This window comes from Anser brachyrhynchus (assembly GCF_964034855.1).
Source record: "Anser brachyrhynchus genome assembly, chromosome: 2".
Lineage (NCBI taxonomy): Eukaryota > Metazoa > Chordata > Aves > Anseriformes > Anatidae > Anser > Anser brachyrhynchus.
The window spans coordinates 125,100,564-125,107,463 of record NC_137695.1 but is presented as its reverse complement, the minus strand read 5'-3'; positions in this window follow the sequence as shown (position 1 = coordinate 125,107,463).

Below are 6,900 nucleotides of genomic sequence, written 5' to 3'. Positions count from 1 at the left end.
AATAAGATATCTCTTTAAGGAAAAGGACGAGGGACTTAACACGAGTCTATTCATATGTCCTGGTAATTTGTATCATCAAGCTTTAAGCTGTATAAGCAAACGGGGTGACTTTTGCTGGGGCTGTGATAGCCAGACCACTGTGTGAATATCCTGCACACCTGCTAATATTTGCATGCATGAAGTTTTCCATTGCTTGGGACAAGCGAGGTGGGCAGACTGTGCTCTTGTGGCTGGCTGAGATCAGGGCAAAGCACAGGTAGATGAGAGTGAAGTCTCTCTAAGGATGTGGCTTGCGAATCTGTTTTTCCTGTGTCGACCTTGCTCAGTGAAAGTAACCGGAGCAGACGGACAGCCAGTAAGCCAAACTTGGAATATGCCACAACACTAAGTTTGGTTACACAAGGAGTCTCTGAAAGCTTTATTTGAGGGCCTGGCTGTATGTGTAAGAAACGGTCTTTTAAGGAATAGAATAATGAGAACGAGCTGTTCCTACTGCTACTAGTCTGGTTTTACACAAGAAAACTCCTCTGGAGTTGTACCAAATTAAAATTGATGCAGCGTTGTAAGTGAATCAAGCTCCATGAAAGAAGAGCCTTAACACTGGATACTGGCATGACCACAGCTGCACCATACATGTGACCAAGCTCCACCTACACAATGCAAACAACAAATATTCTGAATCTGGAATTTATTCTGGCATCTAGTTTTGTGGCAAGTATTCTGACAAAGGTTCGGTACAGAGGCAGTAAACATACTAATATCTTCTAATGCTAGACCTCACTTAAATTTTTTTTCTTAAGTTTCTTTGACCTTGGATAAGCTTCAGCTTTGCAGGCTTAAATGCTTACTTTCATTAGGGAGCTGTGGGTTACCGTTCCTTTGCCAGCTGAGCCAAAAGATTGGTCCCTCCTGAAGCTGCAGCACACCTGGTCTGTGTGGCTTCCCCGGGAGAAGGGCAGCCTATCCCTCCAGTGGGTTGGACTCGCGCCCTGCAGCCTTGGGGGAACAATAGGGTCCTTGTAGTTCTGCTAGCGTGTGTTAGAAGCAGCTTTGGACATTTAGACCTAATGTTGCAGTTTTGCATAAGGTAAAAATCTGAGTGCTTGCACCCGCTGTGTTACACCTCTGTGGTTACGAAGAAACATCAATACAGCAGCTTCTGTTTGCGTCTGGAGTAACAGATGTGCAGTATGGCATTCTGCAGTATCAGCCTGGATTGGTTGGGTGGTTGAATTTCATCTTCTCTTCTGCTTCGTTGCTGTTTTTATTCTTTTTTTCTTTTCTTTTTTTTTTTTCTTTTTGTGAGGTGCAGAAGCCATAGTACTCTTCTAGTGTTGCCTGCTGTTAGACTGCATGAGCCCAGTGATACTATTGCTATCACAAAATGAATTTTGTCTTCTTGCTACTACCTTTTACAGAAATTCAGGTTTCTTCTATACAGGTTTATTTTTAGAGAGTCCCCAGGATTGTTTACCTGATTCCTGCTTTTGTGTGCCTTCGTAGCCTCTGACTACAGAGAAGATGGATGTTATCGGCCTTAGCACAAGCACGATGGGCAGGGGCTGTGTGTTGGCTGGCAGTGATGCGGGCCTGTCACTGTCCTGTGCCAAAGTCTGAGGGGAACAGGCACTTTTGTCTTTCAGGGTGGGAGAATGCTACTTACTCGGCATTCGCATCCTCACTGACTATCGGCCAGTTGCTCAATCTTAGCTGCTCTGCGTATAAAAGTGATGTTTGGTGGTTGCACGGCCAGCGTAGCTCTACACCACCCTGCACTGCGCGTTGTGCACACTGCTTTCCAGTGGTCTGTCCCGTGGGGTAAGGACTGCTTGCTCAGTTATCTGCGGGTACAGCAGTAGGCATTAAATAAAAACAAGAATTAAAAATTAAATTAAAAAAAAAAAAAGAAAACAGAAAACCCAACCAAAAACCAGAAAACTAGTTGTAGAAAGACCATACTCATACACAGATAGAAAGCAGTGGCGGGGCAGGGCGGCCGGGTGCATCCACGGCCCGCGATTTACAAGTGAATGCCATCTTCTCCCAGCCATACGGAACGAGCCTCGGCGGTGTCTGGAGGGCCTGCAGCACCAGAAGTAGGCCAGTTTGTGCCTCGTCCTGCGCTGGCAAACGGCCAGGCTTTGTGTACTCCAGACACCAGATGGGAAGCAATTATGAGTGTGACAAGCAGGTCATCTGGCAGACACTCCGCGGACCTGCTGCCGCCGCATAATTTTTGGCGGGAAGAGGAAAAAGCTTTTTCTTCTCTCCCCCTTTTTGTTGCTAATACCACCTCTCTCTTGACAGCGCCCTTCAGAGAACGCGCACAGGCTGGGCACGGAGCGCCCCGTGTGTGCCGAGTTTATGCTCCCTTTGTGCCCTTTCCGACGCTTAACAAGAGCGCAAGCATTTTCGCCTGGCCAGCGCCAAGCAGTGCTTACGCCTGTGTTTGTGTGGCGCGCAGTTTGCAAATACTGGCCTGCGGTGCTGGCACGAAAGTTTTTGCTGGCTTGGTGAGGCAGGAGGAGAAGGAGACCTCCAGCACGGGGTCTCCTCCAGTGCCCACCTCCTCCTGCTCCGTCGGGCAGCCCATCTGAGAAAGCAGCGCAGCCCTCCCAGGCCCAGGGCTGCCAGTCTGGGGCAGCCAGGGCTGCGGCGGGCCCTCATCGGCTCGTCCTCAGACCGTGGCCTGTAAAGGAGGAGTTTTGCCAGCCTGGACAAATCAGCTTAGCTGCATCCAGCTGGGGCTGACAATGCGGCCCCTCCACTGACAGCGTGTGGCTAATTGCGTCGGGGGACGTGTAAAATGTGTTGCTTGTTCCAGCGTTTTTGTGCCACAGGCTGGGGAAAAGTGGGAGATGGGGTCCGGGCTGTTTGATGTCGTGCTTTTGGGAAGGCCAGTGCCAGAGTCAAGGGGAAAAATGGAGTTATCTGCAGTGCAGAGCTGAGATCCAGCACTGTAAATAACGCAGAGGTGAGTTGTGAGGACTGGAGGCTTGGTCCAGCTCGTGGCAGACACAGCAGTAGCTTTCAGTAGTTTCCCACCTGATGTTTTCTGTTGGGTTTGCCCAGAGCTCATCAGGGCTGTGTTCGAGGCCCGGCCTGGCCCTTCACACATTAGCATCGCTTCCCTCACCCCTGGGGAAAGTGGGAACAAGCACACACGTTTCTCTCTCACTCCCAGCTCTAAAAGATCAGGTAATAGCAAAGCAAGAAGAGAAACATTGCCCTGAAGGGAATCAGTGGTTGGACAGGCAATTTTGGGGGGCCAGCACCCACAACCTCAGCAGCCTCTGACCCTGCTCAGCCTCTGGTGCTTCGGTGCTGGGCTCTTCAGCGGGTGCTCCCCTGGCCCCACACACCTCAGCTCTGCCTGCGGCAGCCCCCGGCTGCCCCTGCCTTCCTCCTGGTGCTAACTCTGTTGCTTGAGACCAGGGATGCTTGTAGCAAAGGCACATGCTGCGGAGGTGCCTGGAGCTGGCCCTGCTTGAGCAGTCACAAATTTACGGGAGTTAAGAAGGTGAAAAAAAATAAATAAATCACTGAGCAGCATGCTGAAGTGCCAGCCCCTCTGTGCTGTGGCTCCAAAATGCTGTTTGCAGCAAGGTTGTGGATCTGCCTGTTGAGGAGCGCTGCCATGAGTTTTCAAGCTGAATCTACACACACAGACCCCTAAAGTTCATGTGGTGGCTGGACACAAGCCCTTGCTGTTGTCCCATGGTAGCTCTTACTCCTTAGACTTGCTTTTTTTGTTGTTGGAGAGGAAGCCTGGGAGGTGCTGCTTTGTTCTGGCTCAATGACTCAGGACACAATATTTTGCAGGCTGTGCTGGTTGCAGGTTTTGAATTGCAGGGTGCGATAGGCAGGAGGATAGAAGCGGTCACATTGCAGTAAGGGTTCTGGGCCTCAGTTTTTCTTCTGTGAATAACCCCAGAAGCTTTTTTTCTGGCCCTTTACTGTGCATGAATAAAGCTGTCTGTTGATTTACTTAAGCAATATGAGAGCTGCAAAGCAGGTGAAACGGATCTTGGACCCTCAGCCACCTGAAAAGTGTGACTGCGTAGCACCGAGCTCCCTTCAGAGGGTTGGCTGCTGGTTGTGCTGCCGCTCAGGGCTGCCTTGTGGTGCCAGTGCCCCATCTTTCCCCAAAAGCTTTTTACCACACGGAAGCTGGACGGTGATGTTAAACCCCCTATTTAGGTTTGATACAAGTGGAAAAAGCGGGGTTCCTGTTCTGATGGGCTGAAACAAGCTGGGAGCAGCGGTGCACAGGCACTGTCCCACCTGTCCCTTCCCGGTGGTGGCCCAGAGCCTGCTCATGCAGCACGTTCCCTTTTAGCTGTTCAGAGCAGTTTAAACCCACCCCCGTGTCCCCCTGGCACTGTAAGGCTGAAGCACTGAGAGGGAAGGGGAGCACCTTCCCCTGGTTTACATATCTCCACCGCGTGCCCAGACCCAGCGGGACTCGTGTTATCTGAACCTTCGGGTGGCCACAAGCACCAGGCCCTCCCAGACGCTTCATGTGACTATTTCTGGGGGGAGCCCTTCGTTGCAGGATCCCTGTGCCTGCCCTGGTTATCAGGATGTGGTAAAGCTTGGCAGCTGTGCGAGTTTGCTCTGACTGGATGGACTTCGGGCTGTTTTCTTGTGGTATATAAAAGGAAATAAAGTAATGTCATTTGCAGCGGGTGACGGTGGCTGGGTGGCAGGATCCCTCTGGGGTGCAGGAGGCTGTGACAGGGTTCATGCATGTGCTACTTTCCAAAATACTCTGCTCAAACCAACACCCCTCTGGCTGGGAGCATAACTGGATGTGAAGGAGCTGAGCTGGGAGTCCTCCCTCCACCACAGGGCATGTGAGAGCTAGCGAAGGGTTCTGGCTGCTGACCTGATTCCTAAGGCCTCTAGGGACAAAAGTGACTGCTGTAACAGTCTGACCTGACTCTTTCAGAAAACTGCCACCGTAACCTCATTTACCTCTAGCTTCGCCCCAAACTTCAGTTAAATACTTTATTCTGGTGCATCAGAAAGGAGATTGCAGAGCAGAGGGTTTGGCTCTTTTGCCTGTCAGACACTGGAGGAAGGATGTGTCCGAGTCATCTCGAGGTTCTTCCAAGAATACCTGACTTCATGGAAAGTCCCAGCAGCACCATCCCATCCCTGCTGGCAGTCGAACGCCTGCTCTGCCCGTGATGGCACCGCTCAGCCCTGCCTGTGAAGGTATTGAATCAGAAGGCACCAGGCCAGCGGGAACAGTGTGTAAATGTTTACACCCAGATTTCTGAATCTCCCTTTTCTCTTTTCTTAGTAGTCAGCACTGAAGGCTTCAGCCCTGTTACTGCGGTGTGATTTGGACCTCTGACTTTTTCAAGGCAAGGAGGTTTCAAGCTGGCAGGGTGGACATGGGGCGATGCAGGTGCCAGAGCGGTGGCAACCAGACCGTAGCTGCTTTGCAAGGTGCAGCTTGGGCGACTCCTCTGCCACACAGCAGGAGCTTGTCTCGTGTCCTTCGGGGGCAGGCAGGAGGAAAAAGGCATCACCTGAGGTACCATGGGGCCTCTGTGCATCTCTGCCTCCCGCTTCAAGACCGGACGCCCGGTGAGGGCCTCACCAGAGACATGACCACTTCAGTGCACTGGTATTGAAAGGCTTGGAAACTTCCAAATAGCTCCTCTGTTTATTTATCCAGTCCTGGGGACCACTTCAGTTTCTCTTTCAAAGGGTCTGTCCACGGAGGAGAATGATTAGAGGCTTATTTCTTATTCTTTTTTTTTCATCTCTTCCACTAATGGGATAACCCACCTCACACATGCTGTAATCAGCTAAATAGCTTGATATTTCTATATGTTTCTATTTATGATGTAAACAATTAAAAATGATTAGCTAAGCTTTGGTTTTAGGTGTTACTGTCTCAGTTAAAACAACAGGCATTGAAAGAGTCAGAGTGCTGTTTAACCCAGTTTTTAAGGGTTTGCTATAGACAAATCTTTTGCCAACTTGCTTCAAATCTGGTTGGAAAATATACTTGCCTCCTACTTTACAAGAACAAATGTCAGATATCCAACGTTATGAAGGCTCTGGAATGAAGTTATAAAGAAGTAGAGTTGCATTTTTCACAGGAAAAGTTTTCTTTAGTCCAAAAAATCCCTCGCAGGACTTTCTGTGCCATCTAACAGCTGAATACAGCCTCACTAGGATTAGCACAACTTCCCGTCTAAAGTACCCGGTAACTTATGAAGCAGAAGCTTCATAATTTTGTTTTGTTTTGTGGTTCTCGTTGCTGGGACGACTGCTTTGACGGCGGCGGCGCTGCTTCCTGATCTCCACCTTGCTCTCCTTGGCGTGGCGGCGGCGGCAGCAGGCGCCTCTGCAGCGCTGGATTTTGCAGTGTCAGCTCTCAGCGCGGCTCTGCCTGAGCAGGCACGACCGTGCCGAGGGCTGGCATCACCCAGAAGTGCCCTCTCAGGTGCACAGGGGAAGGACTGGGCACGCCGCGGGGCCTTTTGCATGTCTCTTCTGCTTTACGGTCCAGCGCGCATCCCTCCCCCAAAAAAGGGAGCGGCGGGCAAACCGACCGTGTGCTGCCTTTTGGCTATTCTGCCACTATGCAAAACGTGACTGCACAAGTAGGAAAATGTTCGTTTAAAATAAAGCGAAGTAAACTGCAAGGCAGGTGATGCTGCGGGCACAGGGCCTGGTGCTGCCAGGGTGTCTGCACCCATTTCCCTGCCTTTGCATCAGGCTTGTTTATGAGGCTGCTAAAAATGATACCTATTTTTGTGGTGAATCCAACCTGATCACTGAGAGGAGGGACATCATTCACATGTCCATCCTTTTCAGGCTGATTTGCTCTCATTTGAGCTTGGCTGCTTGTCTTTTTTTTCTTTTTTTTTCTTTTCT